We start from the raw sequence: 6,763 nt of genomic DNA, 5'->3' as shown, positions 1-6,763 counted from the left end.
CTCAGAAAAAAAATCCAACTCAGCACTATTTTTTTTTTTTTTTTTCCAAGGAATGTAGCATCTTCTATTATGTAGCTTGCCACGTGCTAACAACACACTCACTCTCTGCAATATCTAAGAGACTCCGGATTGACCGGAAACATCTGCCAGTCACTTCCCGTTTGTTCGTTTTCTGACACAAATCCTGCGACACTGAGCAAGCACTTCTGGTGGCCATTTTTCTTTTTTTTTTTAATTTTTTTTTTTGGTAGCATGTAGCCTGTGACCAGTGACATTGCCAAAGCAAGAAAGAACAGAAAATGGTGCACTCACCTCACCGAAGCATACGCTGGTCTTGTCCTCGTGTTTCACCACCGACCGTGGTCTTGTACAGCCAAAGCAAGACCCAAAATATAAACTCTGTGATGCCTCACGTGAAAATTCGAGTCAGGAGAAGGTGACTTGACGGAGCAGGAGTACCGTGATGTTGGTCGATCGTCTGCCTCCCAGCCCCTTCCTCCCGCGAGGGCCAGCTTGAGGTCTGGGATGCTCTCCTCGGGTCTGGGATGCTCTCCTGGATACTTGAATTTCAGGTAGGAGCAGAGGGTTTGCCAGACCCCACGGCAGGACGCACCTTTCTCTAACTCTCGACTTGTTGGTACGCTACAGGGGAACATCTCAACAGCATCTTCTGCTGATCTGGAATTAGGGTGACTGAGAGGTTACGAACAAAGGACTAGATGCTTTGAATTTATTATCAGGATGAGTGTTTTGGGTTTTTTGTTTGTATGTTTTGTTTGTTTGTTTTTAAAGCAGCATTTTGGTTCCCCCCAAGGGACCAGTTCTTGTAGCAAAACCGAGAATTACGGAAGCTTTTTTTGAAGGTGCCTAATGAAATTTGCTGAAAATACTCAGGGGAGACACCACTAGAAACTCTGGTTTCTTCATAAAATATACTTAACACAATGACTGTCCTGAAGGATCAGTTTCCAAAAGAGAGAGAAAAAACCAACACACCAAAAGATGAGCAGTCTTGAGACTGGAAGAGGACAAAAGGTTAATGGGGAATTTTTGCCAACCAGATGACTCTGACCTTCAGTCTTTAACACAAATCAACCCACAGCACAGTTGGGATTTTTTACAATTATTTATTGGCAAAGCAGAGAATTTCACAATGCACAGAGCACAACAAAACCAACCTGTGGTTCTCCTGGTGATGCCAGAAACGATGAACCAGCTCGAACCTGTTGCCACAACGGAACAAAACCAAACCTGAAGGAAAAGACTGTTGCAATGAAGCTGTCCCCTCCACAAACCCCAAACTGGGGGTCAGCAATACTCCACTGTTCAGCGCCTGGTTTACCCGACACCACCATGATTTTAGCGACATCGTGTCAAGGAATTTCAGCTGCTGTCATGGACTTGGGATCTGTACCAAATCAAAATCACTATAGACCTCCAAGAAGAGAATAGGCTGGATGCTGCTGACCAGGGGTGGAGAGGGGTCTGCTTCAGGACCCCAATGCCCACCTTGTAAAGGATTAAATCCTCATCTGCTAGAGCGGTAAGTGCTTGCTTGAGCAATACGCAGTGATTTCTGAGCTCGTGCTGAATGGTGATGCATAGGGCCATGGGATGCACTAACAGTTTCAAGCGGATTGAGGAAGCAAACTCGGTGCCCTGACTACTGAAACAGGAATAAACAATGGTTTGAACATGATGTTCCTTCCAGAGCACGAAGCAGTTATATGAGGTCAACAACGCCTGGATGAGGCTAAACTTTCTCTGCCCTGGCATGCTGGATTTTTGAATATACGTGAGGGAAGGCATCTTAAGAAGAAAAGCTTTCTGCTCCTTCAAGCTAACATTATTTGCTTTTGCTTTACCAACTCTATTTTAATGGAAAAATGAAAAATCTGCCTGTGATGGGACAATAACCATGTCCAGGGGGAAATGGAATAGCAGTGTGGGCAGAGCAGGGAGCTCTGCAGGTATTTTCTGCTTACTGGTGTGGAGACAGCATCCCACCCCCTTACCCCTTCCAGCGCAGAGCTCACTGGCTGTAAATTTCTCCAGCGAGTTGCAGAGCTTTACTGCTCCCCCTCTCCGCAAGCAACATAATGCTTTTCTCGAGACAGAGAACAGAAGCGGATGAAGAGCAGCAGGAACACCGGGACAGCCAGACACGCACCCACAGCAGCAGATGCCTGAGGTCTAGCAAAAGGCTCACTGGTTCTGCACCAGTTGAAAAACCTGCCCTTGCTGGCATGTGGAAAAATCCAGAGAAAAGAACTATCATCTGGAAGGCACACCTGGGTACTCCAGGGAACAGGGAAAACCCAAATACTTTGGCTTATTTTTTATCATCAATAGACTGAGGATGCGTTGGAGGGTAACAGCACAGCTAACATCAGAACAAACTGCACCCCAGTTCTTCTTCAGTGGTGTATTCTCGTTTGCTGCAACGTGATGGGTTTGTGGGAACGATTCCTCCTGCTCATTGAGAGACCGGCAAGGTGGAGCCACCATGCCAGTGACTTCAAATGATTGTCACTTACTCACTAGACTAACTGAAATCCATCAAGACCTTAGCTTCTTCACTTCACTTCCCCGCCCGGGAACTGGTACTTGCTTCTCTGGGGAAGCATCTGGGTCAGGACCCACCTTACACTTGCGTGGAAAAACTAAAATGGGAGAAGAGACCGAAGTGTGCCACGTTTACATTGCAACATCAGCTCCTTCTTAGTTCTGAACGCGTGAGACCATGTGTCAGATGCTTTCCCTCCTCGAACAACACGAACAAAAAAGCCAAGACACCCAGTTGCTTTCTACACGCGACATAACAGAAAAACCACAAGCTTCTGGACTCCAGGTTTTTTTCTGGGGGAATGTTTCATTGCAAAGGGCTTTTTTTTTTTTTTTTTAATGTACTATATGATTTGCAAAAGGTGGCTGCACTGACTAGGTACTATGCGTTAGGTTATTACCTCTCTTCCCTCCACCTTCCATTGTGAAAGGAAATTCAAACCATTTGACTTTTCAGATATTTTCCCCTAGAAAGAATAATTAATATTAAACTGAATCAGCTTTGCAGCCCATTTTGTACCCAGCACCCCCAGCAGTAAGTGAGGAGCAAGTAGCACACCGCAACCACCGAGACACAGAAGACCTTACTATAGCACAGCCAACAGTAGATGCTGGTGTCAGAATCAAGGCACCCTACTTGAGTAACAAGGATGGATTTTGCCAAAATAGCCTTGAAATGATAGTTAAACATCCCCTAAACGCTAGTAAAACAAGACACGGCCATGCAGCAAAGCACAGAAAATACAACATGATTTCATGCCCAGGCCTAAGTTATCCCTGGGTTTTCTACAAGCCTGGGAAAGGCTTTATTTGCCAAAGTTGAGTGAAAATTTTCTAGGGCACCAGAAGGTGGGCCAGGCTTCTGGGCTCAATCAGAAATTAACTCCTGTTTCATCAACGTGGGTAGCATGTTGAAAGCATGGGGAGAGGATGCTTAGACATAGTTTTCCTGAAATCAAGTGAGATACAGAACAATTACCTGGCCAGCAATCAGAAAACTAAACCTATTAAGTGGCTTTGGAAAATGCCACAGAGCAACTGAGACGGTGGGAAGTATTCCCTCCACAGCCACCTTTTCCAGCTCTTAAAACCGTTTCTCCAGAAACAGTTACAGGTGTAGCTCTTGATTGCAAATACGAGACCAGAAATTCCCACAGGAGTGGGATCAGGATTCCCTTCGCTGATAGGGAATTGCTTCTGTTCACTGTCTTACACAACTGCTCTAGCAGTGATGAGACTTGAAAAGTCAAGCCTGTATTTGTACGTGTTTGCGCACATCAGTGCACGTGAAAGGAATTAGTACGTTTAAATACCTTCGCTTGTTTAAGTGGGCTTGCAAATACTCAGCAGCAGCGAGTACAATTTAAGGGTCTTTACTGATATAAGACCATTTATAAAAACATCACTGGTGATGTTTTTTCAGGCATAAAGAGTCCACCTCCTATTTTCTTCCAGTTGACTCAGACACTTCTTCCCAGATTGATGTGAAACGCTTGGACAATGCACATCCGTAAACTTCCTAAAGGGTGTGCATTTGGTTACTGATTTGGAAAATAACTGCATTTTAAAGGTCAAGAAACAGTGTTCAGGCACCGTTCTTCTTGATGGCTGAATTCAAAGTCTGAATGTGCTTTGCATCACAGATGGAAAAAGATATTAAGAGCTCTCTCTGCTTTCCTTTGGGTTTTCATGCCTCCAGACAGATCTGTAAAATTACCTTCAGTAAAAGGAAGGTTTGCATCCTGTGATGTGCCAAAGGCATGACGGCCCGCTCCAATGTTTCTCTAGCAAAGCTGTTTCGACTGGAAGTCTTCCTTCTACTTCATGTTCACAAGCATAGAAAACACCCCAACCCTTGGCTGGTTGTTAGAGGTGCAAGCGTTATGTTTATGAGCTAAAAAGAAGGTTGAAAGGCTGCAGAAAAACTTCCTATGGAAAAAGAAGTGTCTGCAATAAGCATGGTTGGCATTGGTGGGGTAAAGATGTGCTACGTGTAACACAGCTGAAGTTATACAAAACAGACTCAGTGACCAGATGTGACAATAACGCTCACCCAAACTGAGCTGGTCCATATTTGGGGAAGATTTAGGTTTTAAAAGTAGACTTGGAAAAATGTACAGTAAAGGGCCTAAGTGTTTGTCTTGCTGTCTGAATAACCGCCACACTGTTTAACCCTGATCATCTGCCTCCGGCGCAGACACCAGAACGGAGCACAGTAGCATCTAGGAATCCAGGAGAAAGCAGCTTGGTTTAGTAGCTGCCACCAAGACCCAAGAGCTGGTGTGACCACTGTGCCTGTCTGGAGCTCCGATTATTGGTATACCTCATTTCCCCCCCACCCCCCTTTTTCTCTTTTTTTAAGAACCAGAGGTTAGCGCACTCTACCACATTCAGGTTATTTTTTTGTTGTAACTGTGCAATGAAGAGCAATTATACGGGGTGTGCATTTACCACCTGCTCCCATGCTGGCTCCTGCGAGCCCAACCTCCGCTTCGTTTAGCACTTGCACTATTGATTGCCGAGCTAAAGGGCAAGGGAAGCAAGAGGCCAGAGTGCTTCTCTGGAAGGAGGGATGATTCGGCTGGACAGTAGGTACCCCCTTTCATCTCTCCTGTTAAAAAGCATGTAGATAAACGGGGCTCCAAAGGCTGCCCCCCTTAGCCCAACACAGGCGGGTGTTCGCAGTCCTGCTCCCCCAACAGTCCTCCCCTCCCACAAAGGGCTGGCAAGGAGGCGAGCATCTCTGATGCGACAAGCTGAGGACAGTGCTGCTGCTCTTGGAGGGGCACTAAACCCTCACTAAAGCATTTGCCTGTAGTGCAGATGGAGAGGGAGCCTCAGAAGTAGGCAGAAAGGGTGTCCCTCCAGCAGGAGGACGGGTATTGAACATTGATCTGATTTCCTAACAGGGTCGCCGTCTGTATGTATCTGCTAGATCCCAGCACTCGCTATAAAAAGGGAACTTTGTCCTAACACTTGCAGTGAGAACCGTGAAGCAATGCTTGATGTCAGAGAGCCTCGGGACGGAGCAGCACTCCCCTCCTTGTACCCAACTAGCCAGGGACCCTGGCAGCGGATGCCTCTTGAATGTTAGCACTTTGAAGTTGGTGGCCTTGTTTTCTTAAAAGGGCTTGATCTTTTCATGCAGTTAAAACTAAATAATCTTCCCCATCATGTTGTCCTACTCCCCACCTCAAAATTAAGCTATGAACAAGCACCTGGACCATTTAAGATATTATCCAGGCCTCAAGAATCTGTCATTAATCTCAGAAGTTTATACCTCAAATGTAAAAACATACACATCTGTCTTAGCAACAACACTTGGTAAAGTAGCAGCTCCAAGTCTGAATAGAAGTTTGTCCTTGAATTTGATTACTAACAGCACCAGTAAGAAAAAAGCAAAACCAAGCACACAGAGAAAAGCACCAATGAGTTTTTTAGAAGCACCCAAACTGAAGCATTCATCCTATCAAAAAATTCAGAATTTATATTCCCAAATAAGACACATGAGGGATTTTACCTATACCTTACAAATCTTTAAACACAGCCTATGCCTTTTAAATTGCATTAGACCCCTAAAAAGTATGAGGGGGCATAAAAGGGTCCAAGATCATTAAAGGTAGGAGGCAATGAGAGATTCGCCCAGAACAACTCAAGCCAGCCAGTCTTTTCTAACCATAGCCCTTCTTCTCCTGGTAGCTGCTTCAGAAGGCTAAAACGAGTATCTTGACAGGGGTGCATCATATGAAAGCGATACAACCAAGCAAGGACACAAAAATCTATGCTACTTCACATTTTCGATCCTGAAGTCCCCAACAAGTTGCATTGAAAAGAATTACCTAAACCAAGAGAGTCCCATTAGATTGGGAAGTTGTCAGAACTCCATTAGCCACGAGTTAATTGCTACTATGAGCTTAGCCTTCAGTCTCTAATGAAAAAGGTAGCAGACATCTCACCATGAGTGGCACACGTCAACCTTAACGTCCTTCTGTGTGCATCCATTACCTAAGGGGAAAAGGAGAGTTAGGTGCAGAACTCATACAGGACTGACACACTCACCCTGGGTAGCTTTGTACTTTTGGAAGCCAGGATGTGATCGCATTAGTGAACCAACTTGGCTGCCTTCACTAGCCCACTCGTATTTTGTGATAAACTTTGCTTTGATGACAGATTCGTAAGTTTAACTACTCCACCTTAA

The sequence above is a fragment of the Harpia harpyja genome, chromosome 16 (genome assembly GCF_026419915.1).
Source record: "Harpia harpyja isolate bHarHar1 chromosome 16, bHarHar1 primary haplotype, whole genome shotgun sequence".
In the NCBI taxonomy this organism is placed as follows: Eukaryota; Metazoa; Chordata; class Aves; order Accipitriformes; family Accipitridae; genus Harpia; species Harpia harpyja.
The sequence above is the reverse complement of the archived record's forward strand: the minus strand, read 5'-3'. Positions refer to the sequence as shown.